Genomic DNA, 27,182 nt, shown 5'->3' on the forward strand with positions numbered 1-27,182 from the left:
TTCTCAGGGGAGCATAGTCTACCCCTAATGCCACCAGGGAGGCTGACCTGGTCCTACTTTAGTAACCTAGTCTGGCCAGCAACCTGTCTGTTACCTAAACAGAGTCTCTAAAGCACTTGCCTCCAAAGGAGGAGTCCAGAAAGAGGGACTGCAAACTGGCAGTAACCAACTCAGACCGGATCGTAGAGACAGGCATCCTGGGGAGCAGGACTCAGCATAGCGCTCAAAACCCTTGCAATCAAGGGGAGTTACTCTGCTCAACCTAGGATCTACAGAGCGCTTCTTAAACAAGGCACTCTGGAGGCTGAGTACTCTACATAGGGTCCCTAATGAGAGGCATATCTCCAGCTCCAACAGGAGCTGATCTACCAAGGGAGTTCTTACTAAAAGAATCTCTTAAACCTTTAAGACCAGCTCAAGGGGCGAGGTCCTCCATATGACGACCCACACAAGACAGGGGGAGTACCTACAGCCTAAAATACTGATCTACCAGGGAGGTCTCACAAGGTCTCACAGAGTGTAATCTGCAGTCGCGTATGTCCTACCATATACGGGCAGGGCCAGAGCTTTCAACATTGATGCCACTCTAGCCACGTGATAGTTTGCAAACATCTCGGGGGCATCGACACATATCTAAGCTCACACAACCCCTTGACATCTGCATAAAATACATGCTGATGTTAACGGATGCGGGACAAAACAGATTCTTCCACACCCTGATGATCTCAAAGAGGAGATCAAAAGGGAAAGGAAGGCTCACATACGTGGGTGCAGATAAACAACACGCGACTGGGGTTGCCATGGGAAACACACACAGTGCGAGCAAACAGTTTCCCCAAAAACTGAACGTGCGCGTTCCTCGGCCAAACAAACAACGCACAAGTAATGTGTGTGATTAAGTGTCAAAAACTTGAACCAATCCACACATCACTCGAACGTAAAAGAGCACAGTCTGCCGATATTGAGGATGCAAAAGACAACGCATCCTCAAACAGCACAACACTCTCGTCAGCCGCTGAAGCATACAAAATAAACACCTACAACACTTCAGACGAACTTCTTCTGTGCGCATGGAGCACAAAAGATTGTCCCTCTTCCCACAGGAAGAGAGACAAATGAGAGTGGAGCTGCCTCAGCGGGAAAAGCTCTCACAAAAACATGTAAAGAACTCTCAAGCACTGAACATGCATGCTCTAACAAAGGACGCACAAGTCATGAGTGTCATCAAGCATCAAATATCTATGACACGGATGTACACACCGCTTGAAAAGTCTGCTTAAAAAAGCCATTCTTACCTAGAACAGCGTTTGAACAGCATTTAGACAAAACAGTCCCTGAAGACAAAAAGAGGATGACTGGTTCTCTAGGTGCCCCTTATGTGCGTTCGGGTCGCACTAGTAGTGATGTCATAGGCTGTAGCCGGCCGATACGATTGTCGTGATTTGATAGGTGTTCCCCATATGCGTAAAGACACATTCCCTTTCGAAAGGGAACTTGAGGTAAATGGTGTTTACATCTGAACTCTATTTAAGTGCTGATCAGATATGGAACGTCCCCCTAAAGTCATATAAGGAAACTTGAACTGCAGCACTTTCATTACCAAAAGAGGATGTTTTACAAACATCTCTAATGTGAAGGTTCAGGATTTCCATCACCTTTAGAGAACTTTTAGGGAATGGTGCGCAAGGTCACAGGAACGTCCCTTCCTACATGGGATGGATGTTCATCTGCACATCCTCAGTGTCTCAGTAGTCAGAGTAAAAATAAAACTACTGAACTAACTAAAAATAACATTCAGAATGTAAATGATCATTCTGTAACTCTAGTGTATATTAGTTTGTCTGTTGTAAATCCTGCCCACTTCTTTGCATTGTCACACATGCTTCAGTGCTCTGAGAGTGTTTATAGTGCTGTGAGTTTAACACTTCATGACTGAGAGCAGAACAGAACACAATCTTCATCATCACACAAGACAAAAGAACAACAATGAACACAATCACCTTCTTCATCTGGACTCTCACACTGTTTATTCAAGGTTTGTGTAATACAGCTCCACAATTATTCTCTTGAAGTATTAAATGTTTATAATTTTAGATAATTTTTAGAATTTATAATTTTATTTATTTTTTTCTTCTTCTTGTTCTTTCTCTCAGAGTGTAGAGGACAGTACACTGTAACTCAGAGTCCATCAATAACAGCTCAACCAGGACAAGAAGTCAGAATAAACTGTAAAACCAGCAGTGCAGTGCATAATGGTAATGGTTTAGCCTGGTACTTACAGAAACCTGGAGAAGCTCCTAAACTCCTCATATATTATGCAACAAGCCGTTATACTGGAACTCCATCTAGATTCAGTGGCAGTGGATCTGGCAGTGATTTCACTCTGACCATCAGTGGAGTCCAGACTGAAGATACAGGAGATTATTACTGTCAGAGTTTCCACTATCCAAACAGTCAATATGTGTTCACACAGTGATAAAGAGTGGTACAAAAACCTCGGTCAGTCAGACGTCACAGTGATGCACTGATACAGCTGAGAGATACTGCAGCTGCTGATAGAGGATCACAAACAACACAATGTTGTATCAAACCTTTCAGAAACCTTATTTATGTATTTTGATGTACTAAGCATGTAACATAATCTTTATATTATATAAACGTTAGTGGTGCTTGGCCCTGCAAAACTTGCCACAATCTAACGCACGTACACCGGGAAACAAGGATAATTAACCCATTTGTGCCCAAATTTTTCTGAATGGTTTCATGCATATAGTCGTGTTAATAGTGTCCTATGTGAACATGTTCTGCATTTATTTTCCCCAGTTTTTTTTTTCTTTTTTTTCTTGAAAATCATATTTGAATGTGCGGCAATAGTTGCTGGTGGGCAAATATGTTGTATGCACCCCCTCAATGTAAAATTTAACTAGGAGGAGAACATTTGGCATCTAACTCAAAATAACTGCTTTCAACAGATCAATCTTTATTCATAAACAGATTTATTATGTATGAAAGTGTGATGGAAATTTGGAACTAATTAATAATGAACTAACATTTCTTTTCTTCTACAGGCCTAATAAGCTAACTTTGAAATAAAGAAATAGTCACTAGGACGGAGTGTTGTAACAAGTGGAAAAATTCTGCTGTGCTGGCTAGACAGCATCCTTCTAACAGTAAAAAATTGTCTTTGAAAAATTGTTTTAACCTATTGAGTAATCTGAACTATTAACCCGGCGATATTTTTTGATGATCTTGTGATTCAGTTGTTCTAATCTAAATTTACTCCTCCAGTAAGCAGGACAGAGGAACTGAGATGTTTTTCTTAAATCTGAACCAATCATATTAAGACTGATGATAATGAGTAATAGATCATGCTATACTGACTGTGAAATGCACCTGAAATCCTATAAACCTGCTGTATTCCTTTGTTCGGAGAGAGATTCTCTGGAATTGATGGGAACTCTCCTGGCCGTGATTAAAGCTTTAAAGGACAAAAACTGGTTATTGCTGCAGCATGTCAGGTTAGGGAACACTAGGTTTTTGAGGGTCAAGACGTTGACCGAGATATTATTGAGTGTCGATTATGAGACGCTCCGAAAGATCAGGAAATTTATTGAGTGTCGATTTGGAGACGCTCCGAAAGATCAGGAAATTTATTGAGTGTCGATTAGGAGACGCCCCAGGAACAGGTAAACTTAAGTCAGGTGCGTCATGGAAAATCTACCACAAAATCGAAAATTCGATGTGAACCCAAAAAGGATGCATCTATGAAAAAACAAACAACAAATCCATTTGTCTTAAAGTGGTTGAACTTAGTGCAGAACAAAATGCAGCCATTAAGTTGCCCCAGCAGGGCAGTGTGTATCAAAAAGTTAAATGAAAATAAATAAATAAAAATAAATAGATTGAAGAAAAAAATTAGACGGGACATTGGGGTGGACAGTAGAGCTTTAGAAAGATTGCTCTCTCTATTTAACTCAACAATTGATTAAAAATGACTGTATTTTTTGCTTAAAATGAACCCAAAGTATGTTGGAAATTAACCTTTATTTAAGGGTTAATAAATGAGCATTTATTTATAAGTTAAATGATTAATAATTAAACAACAGATATTTATTAAATTGCTTATTAATAAATGTTCACCTTTTGATTATTATTGTTGCCTCTAGTAATTATGTCTGATTTTTAATTTCCAACCTATTTTGAGTTCATTTTAAGTCAGCCATATAGTAATTAAAAAAAAAAAAAAAAATACTTTAAATAAAACTGCCCAGCACGTTGGGAAAACATTTAACCCAACTGCTGGGTTAAAACAACCCAATTGCCGGGTTTGTCCATTTTCAACCCAACTTGGGTTGTTTTTAACCCATTATTTTTTAGAGTGTATATTTTAGGTGTGATATTATATAAGCAAAAAGCACTAAACAAGACCAATAACCTTGATTTATTAACCCATTAAACACAGTATACCCCATTTACCCCGTCATATATGTACTTACAAGTCATTTGCCCACCGGCAACTATAGTTACTGCTTGGACTTTTGACTAAGTATGCCAAAAAATATAGATCTCTTGTAAGATTTGTCTTGTTTGGATGATTCTAGAGACTTTCATGATTATGTAGATATATACAGGTGCTGGTCATATAATTAGAATATCATCAAAAAGTTGATTTATTTCACTAATTCCATTCAAAAAGTGAAACTTGTATATTATATTCATTCATTACACACAGACTGATATATTTCAAATGTTTATTTCTTTTAATGTTGATGATTATAACTGCCAATTAGGGAAAATCCCAAATTCAGTATCTCAGAAAATTAGAATATTGTGAAAAGGTTCAGTATTGAAGACACCTGGTGCCACACTCTAATTAGCTAATTAACTCAAAACACCTGCAAAGGCCTTTAAATGGTCTCTCAGTCTAGTTCTGTAGGCTACACAATCATGGGGAAGACTGCTGACTTGACAGTTGTCCAAAAGACGACCATTGACACCTTGCACAAGGAGGGCAAGACACAAAAGGTCATTGCAAAAGAGGCTGGCTGTTCACAGAGCTCTGTGTCCAAGCACATTAATAGAGAGGCGAAGGGAAGGAAAAGATGTGGTAGAAAAAAAGTGTACAAGCAATAGGGATAACCACACCCTGGAGAGGATTGTGAAACAAAACCCATTCAAAAATGTGGGGGAGATTCACAAAGAGTGGACTGCAGCTGGAGTCAGTGCTTCAAGAACCACTACGCACAGACGTATGCAAGACATGGGTTTCAGCTGTCGCATTCCTTGTGTCAAGCCACTTTTGAACAACAGACACCGTCAGAAGCGTCTCGTCTGGGCCAAAGACAAAAAGGACTGGACTGCTGCTGAGTGGTCCAAAGTTATGTTCTCTGATGAAAGTAAATTTTGCATTTCCTTTGGAAATCAGGGTCCCAGAGTCTGGAGGAAGAGAGGAGAGGCACATAATCCACATTGCTTGAGGTCCAGTGTAAAGTTTCCACAGTCAGTGATGGTTTGGGGTGCCATGTCATCTGCTGGTGTTGGTCCACTGTGTTTTCTGAGGTCCAAGGTCAACGCAGCCGTATACCAGGAAGTTTTAGAGCACTTCATGCTTCCTGCTGCTGACCAACTTTATGGAGATGCAGATTTCATTTTCCAACAGGACTTGGCACCTGCACACAGTGCCAAAGCTACCAGTACCTGGTTTAAGGACCATGGTATCCCTGTTCTTAATTGGCCAGCAAACTCGCCTGACCTTAACCCCATAGAAAATCTATGGGGTATTGTGAAGAGGAAGATGCGATATGCCAGACCCAACAATGCAGAAGAGCTGAAGGCCACTATCAGAGCAACCTGGGCTCTTATAACACCTGAGCAGTGCCACAGACTGATCGACTCCATGCCACGCCGCATTGCTGCAGTAATTCAGGCAAAAGGAGCCCCAACTAAGTATTGAGTGCTGTACATGCTCATACTTTTCATGTTCATACTTTTCAGTTGGCCAAGATTTCTAAAAATCCTTTCTTTGTATTGGTCTTAAGTAATATTCTAATTTTCTGAGATACTGAATTTGGGATTTTCCTTAGTTGTCAGTTATAATCGTCAAAATTAAAAGAAATAAACATTTGAAATATATCAGTCTGTGTGTAATGAATGAATATAATATACAAGTTTCACTTTTTGAATGGAATTAGTGAAATAAATCAACTTTTTGATGATATTCTAATTATATGACCAGCACCTGTATATGTCAACAAAAAATATTTATTAGTAACATGAAAATTACTTTTCTTTGGGAGGGTTTGCCTTCGCCATGCTTCCTGGAAGTAGAGGTAGGAAGTTGACAGCCTCATGTGACAGGAAGGAAGTGAATACCTTTTTTTTGTTCTTGAAATCCTTTATTTGGTTGTTTTCTTGCATGTCATTGAGACATAAAACGTGGATAACATCTAGAAAAATACTAACAAAAGGAAAATGACAACTATACACTGCAGCAACTATAGTTGCCGGTGGGCTAAAATGGGTTAACGACACACACCTGAACTGAATGATGAATCAAATTAACAACCGGCAACAAACTCAACAGGGGGAAAGTGGAAACTGAAACAAAGTCCAAACTAAGTGAGACTGTGACAGTACGCCCCCTCCTGGACAGGTGAGACCTCACACCAACAGATGGATGGAGGAGGCTTCGGTGGAGGATGGAGATCCGGAGAGGGATGAACAAACAGAAAGTCCAGGGTGGTGCAGGTGGAGGAACTGACCAGGGGATGGTCTTGAACAAGAACAGACAGATGCTGACCCACACCACAGCCAGGACTGTAAGTTTCATCTAAATTTAAATGTTGAATATGACTCCACACATACACCACATATATTGTGATTGCATTCTTTACAAAACTAAAGTTTTTATTTATTTTATTTATTTTACTTGTCTTTTAATCTAACACACAGTAAGAGGGAGTGATTTGTTTTGAGAGTCAGTTGTTCTTTTTGACACCTGTGTGTTGCTGTAACCTGTTTCATCAAACACTAACTTTCAGTGAAGATTCAAGATGACTTTTCAGTAAAAACCTCATCATAAGATTCATTTAATTCAGATTGTTAATCATGTTATGAAAGCAACGACATAACTTTAAGGTTTGTTTTGTTTTGTGCGCAAAAACAAAACAAAAATAACGACTTTATTCAACAATCTCTTCTCTACCCTGTCAGACTCATACACAGTGAACGCAGTGCAGAGCTTCCGTGTCTATGTCCTGTATTTGTTATAAAATGAGACTGATCTACAGTCTTCAGGATAATGATTTAAATAGAGAGAGTCACTTTGCATTGTCACACATGCTTCAGTGCTCTGAGAGTGTTTATAGTGCTGTGAGTTTAACACTTCATGACTGAGAGCAGAACAGAACACAATCTCCATCATCACACAAGACAAAAGAACAACAATGAACAAAATCACCTTCTTCATCTGGACTCTCACACTGTTTGCTCAAGGTTTGTGTAACGCAGCTCCACAATTATTCTCTTGAAATATTAAATGTTTATAATTTTAGATATTTTTTTAGAATTTATAATTGTATTATTATTTTCTTCTTCTTCTTCTTCTTTCTCTCAGAGTTTAGAGGACAGTACACTGTAACTCAGAGTCCATCAATAACAGCAGCTCAACCAGGACAAGAAGTCAGAATAAACTGTAAAACCAGCAGTTCAGTGTATAATGGTAATTACTTACACTGGTACTTACAGAAACCTGGAGAAGCTCCTAAACTCCTCATATATTATGCAACAAGCCGTTATACTGGAACTCCATCTAGATTCAGTGGCAGTGGATCTGGCAGTGATTTCACTCTGACCATCAGTGGAGTCCAGACTGAAGATACAGGAGATTATTACTGTAAGAGTTTCCACTATCCAAACAGTGTATGGGTGTTCACACAGTGATAAAGAGTGGTACAAAAACCTCGGTCAGTCAGACGTCACAGTGATGCACTGATACAGCTGAGAGATACTGCAGCTGCTGATGGAGGATCACAAACAACACAATGGTGTATCAAACCTTTCAGAGACTTTATTTATTTATTATGACGTATTTAGTAAATATGTAACATACAATCTTATATCCCTTACTAAACTGGACTAAAATCTGGAGAAAATGTGAGTGGTGCTCGTCTCTGCAAAACTACACTACAATATTATTTATATTAATTTACTGTAGGAAAGTCAATCCCTTTAATTGCTCTTCCATACTTCACTAGAGGGTCACGTCTTTTACATAACTGAATTCTACACACCTTTCCTTTAAAGAGGACCCATTATGCCAAATTCACTTTTGCATGGTGTTTGGACATAAATGTGTGTTGGCAGTGTGTGAACACAACCACCCTATAATGATAAAAATCCAACCTCTTTTTTTTTTTTTTTTTTTAATCCCCATAAATCATAAGCAGTGTCTCAGAACAAGCCGTTTCCAGATCCCGTGACGTCACATTAGCCACAGGCCCCGCCCACGAATGAGGATCATGGATTCTGTGCTGATGAAGACTACTTTATTAACTTTATAACTGTAAAACTTCGTTTGCACATCACTGCCTGTATATGGATGCTTTAGATGCAAAATTAAATGGTAAGAAACGTTTCAGATTATAATGATGTTTTAGTTGACTGATGTTATTACTGACTTTATATATTTGAATGTGTTAAGTGTTTTTTCATTGCGGATGACGTCATTACGTCGGAGCGTAAAAGAACCAGTGAACCGTTTTTTTTTCAACTGGTTTATTGAATCGAACTGTCCGAAAGAACCGGTTTGTGGAAAAGAACCGAAATTCCCAGCACTAATCCTGACACCGGAGAACGAGCGCTTGAAGCTCCGCCCTCTTAGCCCGAGCGCAGCAGCTCATTTGCATTTAAAGGGCACACACTGAAAAGGTGTGTTTTTGCTCAACCCCAAAAAGTGGCAATTTTAACATGCTATAAAAAATTATCTGTGGGGTATTTTGAGTTAAAACTTTACATACACACATCAGGGACTTATTTTACATCTGGTAAATGGGGGCATAATAGGTCCCCTTTAAGACTGTGGCTGCATCCAAAATCACATAATGTGTCAAAAGAAGTATGTCTGAATTCACAGTATTTATAGAACAGGCAAAAAGTACCGAGATGATCTACTACTTTCAGTGAGATTCTGAACTGTGCATCTGATGGACACTTTACTATCCCATGAGGCCACAGGAGAGGATTTGTTAAAGTGAAGCGACCCAACTAATGCTGGTAGGTCACATGATAATGACATCATGGTAAATGTAGTACGTCCAGATTACATTCATACACACTCAGACTATACAGAACATACTTTTTTAGCAGCCATTAAGTAATTCCTTACTCAAAATAAGTATATATGTACGACGTTCTCAATATAATTCATAATCCCACGTTTATAATGAACAACGCGTTATGGTTATTGTGTTATTACAAACTGTGTACGCAGGTGGTAAAGTTAATGTGGTACCACTGCACTAAGCTTACTTTTGTAGATGGTTTATAACGGTGTGTTACTGATTAAGAAATAATGTCAAAAAAAAAAAATAAATTGTGTTGTAACAGTTATTACTGCATGAAGATGAATGGTAACAATACCTGCAAAATACTGTTACATCCTGCAAGACTCCCGCTGCCATTCCTTCTCCAAAATATACCCTCAGCTGTTGTCAAGGCAACACTCCAAGTGTGTTGTGTCAAAACGCCCCACAGAACAGAGGGGCGGGGTGAGCAAAGCTCATTATCATTTAAAGACACATGCACTGAAATGGCTTGCTGAAAACAGAGCTGTTTTTGACCAGGTAAAATGAGTGTTTGCTTACAATACTAATGAGAATTTTTAATTAAAGTATATTACAAACTTTTCATTTAGACCCTGAAGAATCATATTAACTTTACATTATATGACCCCTTTAAGGACAAGCATGTTACAATACTCTGATAAGTTTTAAGCCACAGAAGTCGCTCACTTAACACTGAATTTTGCAATATGATCGGATATCAAAGAGCATAAAGTCTAAGACAACAATTTAAGATAGCAATTTTTTTTTTTTTTTTTTACATAAATACATTTGCCTTCCATAGCAACTAGATAGCCTTAAAGGGATAGTTCACCCAAAAATGAAAATGTGATGTTTATCTGCTTAGCCCCAGGGCATCCAAGATGTAGGTGACTTTGTTTCTTCAGTAGAACACAAATGATGATTTTTAACTCCAACTGTTGCGGTCTGTCAGTCAAATAATGTGTGTAGCTGGGAACTCCATCTGTAAGAGTAAAATAAACACGACAGACAAATCCAAATTAAACCCTGCGGCTCGTGACAACACATTGATGTCCTAAAACACGAAACGATCGGTTTGTGCGACAAAACGAACAGTATTTATATCATTTTTTACCTCTAAAACACAACTATGTCCAACTGCCTTCAGCATCTGGTTAGTGAGGTCTGAACGCGCTCTGATGACGATCTCTCGCACTCATTGAAGCAAAACGCGAGACATCAGTTCCGTCATCAGAGCGCGTTTTCAGAGACCAGGAACTTAGCTTAGCTTCTGAAAACATTCAGAGATGAAGGAGAGTGGCGTGGATGCTTGATCTTCTCTTGATATCCTTCTTCATGCGGGGAGAGCAGATCCATCTGAACTTGTTCGAGTCCATGTCTAATTGCAGCGATGCAAGAAACAATGCTAACGTTAACTCAGTCACTTCCAAATCAGGCGGCTTATGATCAATGCAGCGAATTCGCGTGTACAAGAGGTGAAATCCATGTGGGGAACGAATCCCTCTCGCTAAACTCCCGATTGCACAATTCCTAGTGAGATGATGATGTTTTGCCTGTCGCATTCGCCATTTAATTAGCTCCTGAGAAATGCAATAGCTGCTGATAACACTGAGGAGCTTATATATGGATGCCGTGATAGGCGTCGTATTCCTATAGGAAGACGGGAGTCACCTGGGAGTCAGCTGATGTGAGCTTGACTGACGTGACCTGCCAGAACTGACGCGAACGCTTGATATTTACCTCAGAAAAACATATTCAGTGACCATAAACTCATTAGTCAGCTAGAAAAGTGTACTCTAGAAAGCAGCATTCTGATAAATATAGATATGCACCGTTACATATTCATTATAATGTTCTTCAATATTTAATGCATGTTTAAATAAATCAGTTATGACAGCCACGTTTAAAAAACAAAACAAAAAAAACAAAACGAATTGGTGTAGAAATATGATTATGTAATTCTAAACTTTCTTTATTATAAAAAAAAAACATAATTGAGTGTAATTTAAGTGTTTGTATAAGTTAATTTTAACCTTCATTATTATAGTAAAGTAGTACCAACTGACTCCCATGTGTAGTTTACAGCATTAGTTGAGAGATTTTTTTTCCTCTAGAAAATTTGCCATGTACTGTAACTGATATACTACATCCAAAATAATCAATATTGAATCGAATTGAATCAAAATTGTTATCGAATCGAACCGCAAGCATGTGAATAGAAATCGAATCGAATGGTGAAAATTGTGTCAGTACCCAGCCCTAATATTTACTCTCTCTTCATTTAATTTTTGAGTCCCATAAAGTTTCATATCACATTTATGCCGATGACATTCAGCTCTATTTTCTGTTAAAATCTAATTCAGTGTCCTCTCTGCTAGCTTGTTTAGAGGACATTAAGGTTTGGATGGACAATAATTTCCTTCAGTTAAATCAGAAAAAGACTGATGTTACGTTGTTTGGCCCTTCACACCTTTTAAATAATCTAAGTTTTACCCTGGGCCCCCTTCAAGATAACATTCGTGATAAAGTTAAAAATCTGGGAGTTACATTTGACCCTGAGTTAAAATTTCATAAACAAATCAATTCTGTAGTTAGCGCCAGTTTTCTGCAGCTTAGGGGACTTCGCAAGCTTAAAAATATTCTGAGTTGTAGTGATTTGGAGACCGTTATTCATGCTTTCATCTCAGCCAGGTTGGACTATTGTAACGCTCTATACGCTGGAATAAATCAGTCCTCGCTCTCACGATTACAACTGGTACAGAATGCCGCAGCTCGTTTTTTGACAAATACTAAAATACTAAGGTTTTAGTATTTGTATTTAAATCACTTCATAGTCTTGCCCCTTCTTATATTTCAGACCTTCTCCTGTGAGAACGCTCAGATCTTCCACCCAGATGATATTAAATGGTCCAAAATCTGGACTTAAATCCAAAGGTGACAGAGCTTTCTCAGTTCTTGGTCCTAAGCTCTGGAATTCCCTGCCTTTTTCCTATTAGACTATCCCCTACTCTATCTACATTTAAATCTTCTCTTAAGACATACTTTTTTTTCAGGCATATTCTTAATTTGATAATTTTCGTTTTAAATTGTTTTATTTTGCATGATGTTTTGTCTTAATTTTATTAATTTTGTTTTGTTTTCTTCCGATATATATTTTATTAGTATTTAAATTGTGTTGTATGAGGATGTTTTGTCTTGTATGTTGTGCAGCACTTTGGTCAGCATTTTATGTTGTTTTAAAGGGCTATAGAAATAAACTTGACCTTGACTTGACCTTGACCTTGGTATACTAAACTAAACCAGTCTGGACCAACATGGCATTTATGCTGGTTTATGTTGGATTTTTCATTGACATTATCGTCCCACTCTCTCATCTGTCACCTTCCTCCAATGCATTAAGTATGGGGATATTAATATACTTCCCTCATAATTCAGGAATGGGTGAATTGTCAGAGCAGAAAGTGGACTTTGTCTCCATTAGAGTCCCACTTTCTTATCTGTCGCCCCTCCGGCACAAGTCAGTGATAGTGTAGACGTGGAGCTGAACTCTACAGGCCCTTCAGGAGCAGGTTTGGACACTAAACCAATGAGACAAACATTATAGTCTTTATCCACCTTGTTTTTAACATAAGAGCAGCTCGGCCATTAGTAAATTGAATGTGTCTGGCTTCAGGTGTCATTCACTTCTGAAGACTTTGAGAAGAGAAGATACAATATGCTTATTCTTTGTCATTTATGAGTGTTTCATCAACTTTGGGCACCTAATATCCCAGGGGTTGAATTTTATTAAAATATAACAGATATAACTTTTGTCTTTTTGTAATAATCCTTTAACCAGACTATCAATGAGAAACAAGAAGTTAAATCAGACTTTATAAACATTGTATTTCAATCTTGTCAATTCTTTGGAGCCCCTAAAGGGACATGGTGAAGGGAAAAAAATATATATGATAGGAGAAAAAAAAAAGAAAAAAAAAAAGTCAATGCTTTCGCGTTCCACCGAGAAAATTTGCATTCGCCTGCAAAGAGCTCAGAGGGTTTTGTGAGCAAATGCAAAATTTATCGGGGTAACATAAAGGCATTGACTTATTATTTTTCCTTCAATCTCATATTTGTTTGTCCCATGTTCCTTTAGGGGGGTCCATAGACTTCACATATGAATGCTGGGTGAGAGAAAACACATTGACACTGAATTTCAAACCTGCTTCTCCTTGGAATACCATGCAATGAAATGTTTATTTTGGGAATTGTCTTTGAAATGTCTTTGTGACTGATCTACAGTCTTCAGGATAGTGATTTAAATAGAGAGAGTCACTTTGCATTGTCACACATGCTTCAGTGCTCTGAGAGTGTTTATAGTGCTGTGAGTTTAACACTTCATGACTGAGAGCAGAACAGAACACAATCTTCATCATCACACAAGACAAAAGAACAACAATGAACACAATCACCTTCTTCATCTGGACACTCACTCTGTTTGCTCAAGGTTTGTGGTAAAATATTCATAATGATTTATAATTTCTTTTAAAATGTGAAATATATTTAATTTTCTTTTCTTTTATCTTTCTTTCAGAGTGTAGAGGACAGATCACTGTAACTCAGAGTCCATCAACAATAACAGCTCAACCAGGACAAGAAGTCAGAATAAACTGTAAAACCAGCAGTAGAGTGTATGATGGTGATCGTTTAGCCTGGTACTTACAGAAACCTGGAGAAGCTCCTAAACTCCTGATTTATCAGATCAACAGTCTCCAGTCAGGAACTCCATCTAGATTCAGTGGCAGTGGATCTGGCAGTGATTTCACTCTGACCATCAGTGGAGTCCAGACTGAAGATACAGGAGATTATTACTGTCAGAGTTACCACTATATCAACAGTAAAGATGTGTTCACACAGTGATAAAGAGTGGTACAAAAACCTCGGTTAGTCAGACGTCACAGTGATGCACTGATACAGCTGAGAGATACTGCAGCTGCTGATGGAGGATCACAAACAACACAATGTTTTTTCAGACCTTTCAGAAACATTATTTATTTATTTTGATGTACTAAGCATGTAACATAATCTTTATATTATATAAATGTTAGTGGTGCTTGGCCCTGCAAAACTTTGCCACAACAATGTAATCTAACTGCAGGAAAGTCCGCCACTTTAATTGCACTTCCATGCTTCATCACTAGATGGCGTGTCTGTTACATAACTGAGTTCCCTATCTGTCAGTCACTTTGACGTTGTGTCGATGTGATGACACTAGTATAGTGTTTCTCAACCTTTTTTACTCGATGGCCTCCTCCTTCACCAGATCAATACTGCAGTGCCCCCCTAAGATGCTTGACATTTCCTCTTATACGACTGAGACTCCCATCTAAAGCCTGTCGGTTCACGTCGTCTCTGATAACAAGAACTTAATGCTGTTGGACAGGCTGTCTCTGCTGTACATGCCACGGACATGAACGAGAATAGTCCCGACCCAGCACACATGCAGGACCTATGCTCGTTTACCGATTTATTAATAATTAATAATCATCAATAATTAATAATAATAATGAAAAAGTTTTCAAAAACGTAATTTCTCTCATCACTACAGCAAACATTTTGAACATGTGTATGTTTGGCTTTATATTCATTGATACATCAGACCATGTAACATTGTATCTGGAATGGTAAAACATTGTTGACTTATCTTAAGTGTCTGAATTTCTGAGGAACTCTTATAGCGCTGCAGGACTAGCCTACAGCAAACACTGAACCAGACTATTAAATGTTGAGCAAGGGATCTCATTGGCTGCAGGATCAGCAGAGACCAATCAGCCTGAGTCATTTGGTATTGATGTGATTGCTTACAGACTGCATGTAAAGGACCGATCGAAGCCTGTGCCATCTTCAGTTTCATGACCGAACTAGATTTCTGACATGACAATTCTTGGAGAGTTTGTCATGGTAATGAATATGACAATGTTAATGTGTTTGGTCTGCTGCTGTTGATTATATCTGCTGTAGAGTACAGAACTTTCCACTGCCAAAACACACACAACATGCTGCTGCTGTACGAGCAAACATGAATCACCCCATAGCAGATCTGGACAGGTGGAGCTGGGGGAGGTGGAGGGTTTCTGAAAGTACACTGCACTGCTACAGCAAACAATAGACAAGTGTTTGAATGTTGAGCAGCAAGATCATTGACTACTGATACAGCAGGAATCATTCAGTTGTGTCCTGTAGAGAATGATGTGTAAATGTGTGTGTCTGACTCTGTATATTTACTGTTACTGTGCTTTGGTGATGTAAAGCCTTTCTTTTAACCCTGTCAGTAAAACTATTGGACTCTGAATGTATATCGTCCTGATCTCTCTTCTGTCTTTTGCATTCAGAGGGTGTTTTACATGAGCGGCACATGCTTCACTGCTCTGAATGTGTTTATAGCTCTATGAACTGAACATGACATGATCAAGAGCTCTTCTTCATCAACCAACAAACATGACTTTCAGCTGCAGCTGCTCATAAACACAATCACTGATCACAGACAAACACTAATAACACTAGATCATCTAAATCAACATCAATCTTGTGTTTATGAAGAGAATGAGTCAGTGTTTAATATGATCATCATGTTTTAGGTGTAATATATGATCCCTGTCAATCAAACTGAACAGACTGAATTCAGTCACTTCTGCTGTCTGGACGTGATGCTTTCTATTTGATTTTCATGACATTTTCATATATATTTTCATCACCATATTTTCAGCAGAAGTGAAACTGGTGTGTTCCAGTCCAGATCATGTGACCAATCAAACAGTGAGACTGAAAAGCCCATTTGCATTGTCAGGGTGGAGTGATTCTGATCCTCTCAGAATAGAGCAGCTCTGTCTCCAGAGACCATGTTCAAACCCCAAGAGCTTTATTTGACATTTACATCAAGCTTGTGAAAAGCACCTGCATCTTCATCTGTTAGTTGAATGATGTTGTCAGACACAAAGTGAACTTGTTGAGAAGCTTTATTGAATGTTACAGCAGATTGAAAGATCACACAGTGCTTTGACACGCCAGCTCTCTTTCAGTATTGAGTTGTAAATCACTACAGCTGCAGCACTAGACTCATGTGAATCCTGCCTGACACAGGACACTCAGATACGGCTCATCTTCAGGAGAGAAACATCAGCACTCAGAGCTCTTGTGGAACGAGACCTCATGAGGAGCTCCATCATGTGTTACTCTGCAGACGTACACCTCTCCCTTTTCCCAGCGTGCTTTGCTGAGGGTCAGGACGCTACTGCGGCTGTAGCGGCCGTCCCGCTGGCTCTCTGCGCTGGTCACGACCCCCTCGGTGACCTCTGACCCGTCCAGTGTCCAGCTCACCAGCGCCCCCTGTGGAGAGTAAGAGCTGAGCAGGCAGAGCAGTGCGGCTGAGTCTCCAGAGATCTGCAGAGAAGAGGGCGGCAGCAGAGACACTGAGGGCTTCACTGTGGGACCAGCTGCAGGAGACAAACACAACACATTCACAAACACAAAGAAAACACACTGTTTCACTCACAGCATTTCAACAGCAGCAAAAATCACAACAATCTGATCCTTCATGACATTCAACATCACTAGAGCTGATATAATATACAATATACAAACTACACAATCACTATATACATTTAAATCAAACCTCAGAAGTTAAACTCAATATACTGAGACACTGACTGCTTTAATTCCAGCAGTTTTTGCATCCCAATATAAAGTACATTTTTACTTACGTGAGATATTCAACTCAAAATGTAACTCAATTTCAAAGTTTGACTAAAGCTCAGATCAAATGATGATTATATCACTGATAAGAACTAGAAAATAATACAATTTGTAAATTGTACTTGAATTATAAAGCACTGAATTATAAGCACAACATGAACAAAAGAGATTCAGTATCATTGACTGAAATACAGAAAGTAGCAACATTTACATTCTGATGTCAGATCTATTTTTTTCGCCACGTATGATATCTACAATAAAAATGAACTACATATGAACCCAGTATAGAAATAAATAAAGGGAAATTAAACCTGTAATAAACTGATTAAACTCACAGTGAGACTCATTATGGAAATGCATTTAGAGATTTTTTAAATGTTGTTCTTCTGAATGAATAAACATGACAATATCATTGTTTTAGATTAAATAATTATAAAACAATATCAGTAACACTTTAATTAAAGCCTTCATACACAATGTATTTTAAAAGTATTTTAGTGCATTAATTAATCTTTCTTTTATACATTATAATGTGTGTATGATCTCATGAATAATTATAACCGCAATTATAACACATTATAATACTTATCTATTCATTGTTACATTGTTACACAATGCATTAAAACTCATGACAAAACAACCATTTTCAGATGTAATGATGAATTTGCAAAAATTATATTGCATTTTTGCATTTATAATGCACATTTTAATGCACAGTTATTTATGAAAAGATACATATAAGGCATTATAACGTACATTATGAATAGCTTTAAGGCTTCAAGTAAAGTGTTACAACAATATCTAATAATAATCGCCATTAATGTTTTTCTTGTTTCAACTTTAAATCATTTTAACTCTAAATTGTTCTTTATTACACTTTATTGTATGCTGACAGTTACATTGTACTGATCAAATAAGTACTGAGTAATATTAATTAACTGCATGTACTTACTATAGAGTTACAGTTAGGGTTTGGTTCAGGGTTAGTTACTTGTATTTATGCATAATTTACTGTTATTACTATAATAAGTACATGTAGTAATGTGTAACTTCTTCAACTTAAAATAAAGTGTTACCTTTTTTCTTAAATAGGAATTAAAAAACAGACTTACAGACCACCAGTTTAGTTCCTCCACCGAAAGTCCACCACAGTGATACAATCTAATGAAACGGTCGTACAAAAACCTCTATTCCACTCGAGTGAACACAAACTCCAGCAGAGAGAGAGAAACAACACTTCAACACACTGATATTAGAAGAAACTCAGATCTTCTCAACACTCAAACATTCAGTTTGGACTAAATGCTTCTCAAAGGAACAACAATCACTTTTTCACACAAACAAGCATTTATTGATCTCATTTACAACAGACATGATTCATTTTGGCTTTATATCCTATATTTCTCATTCGTTCTCTCGTTGTGTGCTGATATAACACTGTTTAAAGAAACAGATCTGTGACCTTTGACCTCTTTTATCATGGATGATGTTGTGGAGTTTCTCATAATGATCTTCTGTTCTTCATATGAAACTCAATCATCATGATTCACAGAAAAACCTGCAGCTTCAGACTTCAATCTTCAGTCAAAATCTGTTCAAATATTGAGTTTACTGAATAGCCAAAGTCAATAGAAAGAGTCAACAATGAAAATATAAAAGGTATTTTGCATGTTCTACACAGTCAAGCATGTTTTCATATTCAGGTCTGTTATAAAAGTATCTGGACTCATTATGAATCTCCCAGCCTGGTCTCATTGTTAATACGCAGGTATAAATACGTAACTTTCCAAGACACAAAACACTTTTGTACGTTTAGAAAGGTGCTGAAACGTACAATATTGACATATTTAGAGGACTAAAACATAAAAATATTTATTATAATATTAATATTTTTTTCAGCGAAAAAAAGTAAAATATTTACGAATCTTTTGTCATAAATATATAATGTATTATTTCCCTTGTATCGTTTGTAGATAAATGTAAGATCCCTAAACCCCATCCCGAACCTAAACATACATATTTTACACAGAATGTTAAAAGAAAAAAAAAACATAATGGACAGAAATGTGTAGGAAAATGACAATTTTAGTAAAAATATAACATTAAAACGATATTTTGAGCCACTAATCCTACACCTACCCCTAAACCAACCCATAACCATTTCTTTAAACTACCTACTGTTATAAATAAAATAACAAACAAAACAAGCGAAACAACAATAATTTATTTATTGTGAATATGTCCAAAAGTGGTACCAAAAGTAGTTCAAATGATGATGAGTTGCAGTCACAGTCCTCTCTGGCGGTAATAGTTTTTTAAAGGGTACAGAGCAGAATTTAACTTATTAATCCATGAAAATATGAATCCGGCTTCTCTCTGTGAAGACCCGCACTCATTTCAAATGTCAATCCACTGAAACACGGCATGTTGCAATCTGTGACAAAGCAGGTGAGAACCAATGAGCGTTCGATATCAGTGCCGTAAACCATGTCGTAATGGTTCTTCTTCTTCTTCTTTTAGTTTTATGACTCCTAACCGTAGTCTTGTGTAGATTATTTCCTCTCTTCTGTTTCTACAACCCCAGGCAAAAATTATGGGATCACCACACTTAGAGGATGTTCACTCAGATTTTTTACTTTATAGCAAACAAACAAATCACAGATATGACACAAAAAAGGTTTTGTTCAATAGCTTAACATTCTGGCTTCAGGAAACATACCTCAAACAAATCCACTTTTGTTACTATTATTAATGGCATGTCTTTTTTCAGAGCAAGTAGAGGAAAAAAGTATGGAATCACTCAATATTGAGGAAAAAAGTATGGAATCATCTATTTCCATTTTAAACAAATACTGGGACAAGTCTAAAAATGCTAATTAGTCAGCAGTTAAAAGGGAGTGCTTGCACCTTAATGGGTTGTTTGACTTGGCTAATTGAAATGAAATATGGCCCCAAGAAGAGAGTTCTCAGTTGAAACAATGGAAAGGATTATAAAACTCCTTCAACAAGGAATTTCAATACGGAGTATGGCCAAAGAAGTTGGTTGCTCCCAGTCAGCTGTGTCTAAAATTTGGTGCAAGTATAAACTAAATGGGAAGGTTATAAAGCAAGACATAAGGGCAGACCAAGGAAGACGTCAGAGCGTCAAGATAGAAATCTCAAAGCAATATGCCTCTACAATAGAAAACACACAACAAAACAAAAGAAAAACAGACAGAATCAGGAGCCAATTTTTGGGACAGAACAGTAAAAAACCAGCTTGAACTTACATATAGAGCTTACTGAGCTTACATATAGAAAAGCCACATGAAAACGAGTACTAACACTTAAACAAAAGAAAACAAGGTTACAGTGGGATAAAGAGAAGAGATCATGGATTCTGGATGATTGGATGAAAGTGTTATTCAGTGAAGAATCGCGAATCTGCATTAGCCAAGGAGATTACGCTGGAACTTTTGCCAGGTGCCGTTCTGATGAAACAGATAAAGACGACTGCTTGAAGAAAACAATCAAATTCCCCAACTCATTTATGATATGGGGGTGCATGTCAGGTAAAGGACCAGGGGAGATGACAATCATTACCTCAACAGTAAATGCACTGGTGTACATTGAAATTGTGGACACTTTTCTCATTCCATCGATAGAAAATGCATCTCGCCACAGAGCAAAGAGTGTTAAAGCTTTTCTTCAGGAAAGGCATATCAACTCAAAGACATGGCCAGCAAACAGTCCAGATCTCAATCCAATTGAAAATTTATGGTGGAAATTATAAACACTGGTCCATGACAAGGCTCCACCCTGCAAAGCTGATCTGTCAAACGCTATTTGAGAAAGTTGAAACCAGCTTGATGGGGAATATTGTTTGTCATTAATGAAGTCCATGACTCAAAGAATTTAGGCTGTCAAAAGCCAGAGGAGGAGCAACAATTGTTTTTTTGTTGATGATTCCATATTTTTTTCCTCAACATTGAGTGATTCCGTACTTTTTTCCTCTACTTGCTCTGGAAAAAGACATGCCATTAATAAAAAAAAAATGTAAGTGGATTTGTTTGAGGTATGTTTCCTGAAGCCAGAATGTTAAGCTATTGAACAAAACCTTTTTTGTGTCATATCTGTGATTTGTTTGTTTGCTATAAAGTAAAAAATCTGGGTGAACATCATCTAAGTGTGGTGATTCCATAATTTTTTCCAGGGGTTGTACTATTAAATGTTCTTACTTTAATTGATTTTTGAATTCTGTAATATTCTCTTCCTTTATTATCTAAATCCCATATTTTTGCCACTGTTTGTCATTATTACTTTTTATTATAGCTTTACCTTCATTGTTTTCCAAGAGGAATCTCAATTTTATCAGTAAGATTTAGTGCTTTTTTCACTAATTTATCAGCTTCCTCATTACCTAAGATTCCTATATGTGCTGGTATCCAACTAAACTGAACATCTATTCACAATCTTTATAAATTTAACAATGCTGTGTATTTTTATGTTTTAGTGATATAAATACGTCAATATTGTATGTTTTTTGTGTGTATGAACAATGACTGAATTCATATGTTTGGGTGAACTAACCCTTTATGCACCCAAATAGAAACTGTATGAAATTTATGTATGCATTTATATTATAGTACCTTGAAAAAGTAAACTTTAAGAAATAAGCAGCTTTAATTAGCATTTGTGCCTAAGACACTAACAAAAAAGGATTTTCAAAAATCACATTTACATTTGACCATTTGGCAGATGCTGTTATCCAAAGTGACTTACAGTGCTCTTATTACAGGGATGATCCCCGTGGAGTAACCTGGAGTAAAGTGTCTTGCTCAAGGACACACTGGTGGTGACGGCTGCGGCGATCGAACCAGAAACCTTCTGCTGACCAGCTCAGCAGTTTAACCCACTACACCACAAAAGTAATGAAGCTACAACAAAAATTAGCCTGTAATTGTAAAAATATGAAAGGAAATATGGCAAGAAACAGAATGCTGACATGAATTGTAAAATGTTTTAATCTGTTTATTTAGTCATGCTGATGGAGAGCAGGCACACGAATGTTTGGAGCAGACACAGCGGCAGCCAGATTGTCCCACACATCTTCTCCCACTCTTGCTTCAAGGTTGTGGGGTTCAGGGGTCCATCATCATGGTCTTCCTCATCCTCTGGATCAACGATGTCCCCATTGAGAAGAGCAGTAGTGAGGGACATGATGGATGACAAAGACAGGTGAAGGTGTTCACGGTGGTCAGCTGCAGAATGGGCACAGCTGTGTTGAGATGGCAGCAGGATGTGGGGATCACCGCCCGCAAATACGTGATTGTTAGAACAATAAATTTGAATAAAGCTTTGTTTCATGTGCTGTTGACTTGTATATGCATTTATTTATTGTTATTGTTACTTTCATTAATTCTTTTACTTTTTTTTATTAATTATGCTATTATTATCAGTAAATTTATATATTTTATTAATTCATGCATTAATTCATTGCTTGACTGTAAATTGAGATGTATTCACATCAGCTGTAATTGTCTAGTGTGTGTTCATGCGTAGCTATGTCATATGACAAAACTTTACATTTTGCTTGTTTTACTAAAGAAGTAAAACGAAAAGTAATATAATTAAGTTTTGGTCAGCATTTATCAATATTATTGTGTAGAAGTGTTGGGGTGGGCTAGCAATGCAATTCATTCTGGGGTAATCTTAATTTTTAAGTAGTTTATACTTTTTGAGTATAAAATCAACAGTCTTCTTCAAAGGCGAGATCTTCGAGCAGCTGCCCGACGTCGTCTTTGTGCAGACATTGCAAACACTGAGGAAAACCGCACTAGGTAGGGTTGTGGAGTTACTGGTGCTGTGAGGTGTTAGTGCACCTGTCGCTCATATCTTTACTTTTATTGCAGGACCTATAATTACATACAAGATCAGGGAAAATACCATGGTTGTATCTGTAACAATGAACAATAATAATGACAAAAAAAAAAACAAATATGGGTTTGTATACATCATAGTTTGAGATTAAGCATGATAACGAGGTTAAATATTTTGAATACATCATAATGCATAAAAAGTATTTGTTTATTATTTATAAGCCTGAGGGATGAAACTATAGAGCTAACTCAACAAGAAAAAGAGGAAAACATAAAAGAGATTTATGCCACTTTTACTTGTGGATGAACATTTTTGCATATAAAATAAAGAAATTAACAACATATTCACGCAAATTTGGGTTTTCGTAACAAAAAATAAACTGTGGGTCACATTAGTATTTAAAAATATAAGAACTTTAAATTGATCCAAAACATATTAGTTGTACTACAATCACAAAATTACTGGGCAGCTGTTTCTTCAACAAGACCACAAAATAAGCAAGTTTAATCAATATCAAGATATTTACAGATAGATGAATTAAGCCTGTCACTCATATCTTTAAAGTTGTTGCACTTGTGATTACGTGGTAGGTCACACGATAACGCCAACATGGCAGATTATGTCCGGATCGCATTCATACTCAACGAGATTTGGCTATTAAGTACCTACTCTTTTAGCGCTCGTTAAGTAAGTACTTATTGAAATTAAGTACCTACTCATTGAGTAGGCGGTTTCGGATGCAGCCTGTGTCTACGCAAAGGCGTTCATTTTCAAGGCCAACAGGTCGCCGGCGCCGCCATTGTGCAATATAGGCTACCCACAAATTACCGTGGGACGGCGGGTGTTCATTTCATACTCTCTGAACAATGGTAGCTTATTTAATGTATAAATTAAGATATGTGTCCATAAAAAAAAATGGTAAAGAAATGCTACATACTTTGTTATCGTGGCGTAATAATCTGCTTGGTTGTAAAATGTCGACTATTGGCTGTATGAATTGAAATCAAATGAAATCGATACCTGTGGAATTGTTCACACGCAGTTCAACTAATAAAGATCTTCATCGCTGACAAACAATAGGAAGCATTTGCAGATTTGCTTTTAATTGACTGTAGGTCCACTGCCACTTCATCCAACACTGAGAAACCGCTTCAGACGATTCAGTGCGTGCAGGAACTGAACAAATCATTCAAACTGATTCGCCAACCAATTTAGACAGTTTTACCGACTTGTTTGATCAAGTCTTTGAACAGAATCGACTCAAAAGAGCGATTCATTTGTGAATGGGGCATCGTTCATGAAAAAAAGAGACAGCGCGCTTGGAATAAACTACGCATTTCTTAACATGTACAGTACTGCATTAAAATAAAGTAACGAGAGGAACGTCGCCCAACGTAGCGAAGTAAAAGTACAGATTTTTCATTACAAATGCACTCAAGTTAAAGTAAAAGTACCCACATTTAAATCTAAAAAGTACAAATTTTCCAAAAAATTACTCAAGTAAATGTAACGAAGTAAATGTACTTCGTTTCTACCCACCTCTGGTTAATTATCTGAACCTGCTCCTCCCGAACTTTGTTAATAAAACATTTCAATTCACCTATAGGTGAAAAGGGAACTTCTTAAACGTTTCAAATGGGTCAGGAGCAGCACAGTCCCGAATGAAACATCCCCATCTGACTAACAGAGAACCGTATGGGAACGTTCTGTTAATGTCCCAAATGTCCTTTTTGTAACGTTCTTATGTGACCTTAGAATAACCAATATGAAACATCCCCCTAAAGTCATATAAGGAAACTTGAACTGCAGCACTTTCATTACCAAAAGAAGATGTTTTAAGAACATCCCTAATTTTCTGTAAAGGTTCAGGATTTTTGTCACTTTTAGGGAACGGTGTGAGATGGACGTTCATCTGCACATCATCAGTGTCTCAATAGTCAGAGTAAAAATAAAACTACTGAACTAACTAAAAATAACATTAGTCAGAGTGTAAATCAATATTCTTTAACTCTAGTGTATATTAGTTTGTCTGTTGTAAATCCTGCCCACTTCTTTGCATTGTCACACATGCTTCAGTGCTCTGAGAGTGTTTATAGTGCTGTGAGTTTAACACTTCATGACTGAGAGCAGAACAGAACACAATCTTCATCATCACACAAGACAAAAGAACAACAATGAACAAAATCACCTTCTTCATCTGGACTCTCACTCTGTTTGCTCAAGGTTTGTATAATACAATTTTTACAATGATTATTAATTGTCTTAAAATATGTGATATATATTTTTTTTTTTTTTTTTTTTTTCCCTTTCCTCTCAGAGTGTAGAGGACAGATCACTGTAACTCAGACTCCAGCAATACTAACAGCACAACCAGGACAAGAAGTCAGAATAAACTGTAAAACCAGCAGTACAGTGTGTGGTAGTAGTTACCTACACTGGTACTTACAGAAACCTGGAGAAGCTCCTAAACTCCTGATATATGCAGCAACAAACCGTTACACTGGAACTCCATCTAGATTCAGTGGCAGTGGATCTGGCAGTGATTTCACTCTGACCATCAGTGGAGTCCAGACTGAAGATACAGGAGATTATTACTGTCAGAGTGTACACTGTTCTGGTAGTGCTGTGTTCACACAGTGATAAAGAGTGGTACAAAAACCTCGGTCAGTCAGACGTCACAGTGATGCACTGATACAGCTGAGAGATACTGCAGCTGCTGATGGAGGATTACAAACAATGGTGTATTCAAACTTTCAGAAACTTCATTTATTTATTGAGATGTACTAAGTAAACATGTGACATTTAATCTTATATCCCTTGCTTGCTTCCCCAGGTGAAAAAAAAAAGTACACTTCCAAAATGTACTTTTCAGCTCTATTTTCTCACAATAATTTTGTACTTAATATACTAAAAATTCTTCTTTAGTACTTCTTGAAATAATCTTAAGAACATCTAAGTGTACTTAACTGATATTTTGAGACACCATGAATATGAACTAAAATGTGCTTTTAACACTATCTCTGTATTCAAAACATGTATTTAGCTACTACTTGTAGTTCACTTGAACCTATTATTATTATTATTATTATTATTTATACTGAATGCTCCACTACCAAGGAAAATTCCTAGTGTGTGCAAGAACAGCTGGTAATAAAGCTGATCCTGACTGTGAACAAACTCTCAGCTAACAGGGACGAGCAGGTATTACAGTAATCAAGGCGTGATGACAAATAGTTTCACCGTCTTTGACACTGATAAAGGGACGGAGCTGGGAGATGAAAGAATGCTGATTTGGTGATAGAGTTAATATGAGCCTGAAAGGAGAGAGTGAAGATTACACCTACATTTTTAACAGTACTTGATGGTTTGATGTCATAAATACATGGAGAGACATAGTGATTGACAGGTGAAAGTAATCAGTAACCAAGCGAACAAACTAGGGAACTCCATGATAAAACAGAAACAAAATAAAAAATAAATGATTAAGTGATGATTAAATGGTGACAGAGTGTTAATTTATTTTTTACATTTTAAAGTTCAGGATTGGGTAAAGTGATGGAATGTCTCGAAACGAGTTGAATACGTTACAAGAAATCTCACACAGAACAGAATAAAATCATTAGAATGTAAAATAAGGTAAATGTGATGATACACTGAACATATTTGATCAATCTTAATGACTAAATAGAATAAAATCATCCTATTAATTTCATGAATTCAATATTCTATAATCCTAAAATAATTTGTGAACATTTGTACATCTTTAAAATTGTTTATATGTAAAACTGTATGATTTAGATTGAAGCACGTACATACAGTACATCCTTGTTGTAAATTAGTGTTTATGCAAACGTACGTATGTCAGACCAACACTTTATGTACTAATATGCTCATGAGATCACGTTACACACACAATTTGAAACAGGAAGATCTGTAAATTATATAAAACATGTTTACTTGTGATAAATAGTTTACACTTTAGATTATGGGATGCAGAAAGTGTTGTAAATAACTTACTACAGTCGGCTACAAGTCTTCATGTAGTTTTCACGAAAGCCCTGGAGCTTTCAAAAGTCCACTTCCAAATGATTTTGCAGACAAATATATGTGTATTTCTTGGTCCAGGTAACACGAAGAAAGAGTAAACATTGCTCATTTACATATACAGACTATCAACACTGTAACAATACAAAGTGGGTTGAAAATCAGCAAAGTTACACTTTAAGAGGCAACTTACAAGCGAAGCTAGTAAGAAAGAAAAAGAGAAGC

General features: G+C 37.1%; 1 long non-coding RNA gene and 1 gene segment (V, D, J or C); one reads left to right on the forward strand and one right to left on the reverse strand.

Annotated features, from left to right (window-relative positions):
* The window catches only part of LOC127506587 (uncharacterized), a 65,123-nt gene extending 49,469 nt beyond the window's left edge, over positions 1–15,654 (forward strand). The window contains exon 2 of the long non-coding RNA XR_007928055.1: positions 13,897–15,654. This is a non-coding gene — a long non-coding RNA (uncharacterized LOC127506587). The remainder of the gene's footprint in view (positions 1–13,896) is intronic.
* Positions 1–27,182, reverse strand: part of LOC127506557 (Ig kappa chain V-III region MOPC 63-like) — a 220,849-nt gene that overhangs the window by 35,393 nt on the left and 158,274 nt on the right.

The sequence above is a fragment of the Ctenopharyngodon idella genome, chromosome 24 (assembly GCF_019924925.1).
Source record: "Ctenopharyngodon idella isolate HZGC_01 chromosome 24, HZGC01, whole genome shotgun sequence".
NCBI classification, from domain to species: Eukaryota; Metazoa; Chordata; class Actinopteri; order Cypriniformes; family Xenocyprididae; genus Ctenopharyngodon; species Ctenopharyngodon idella.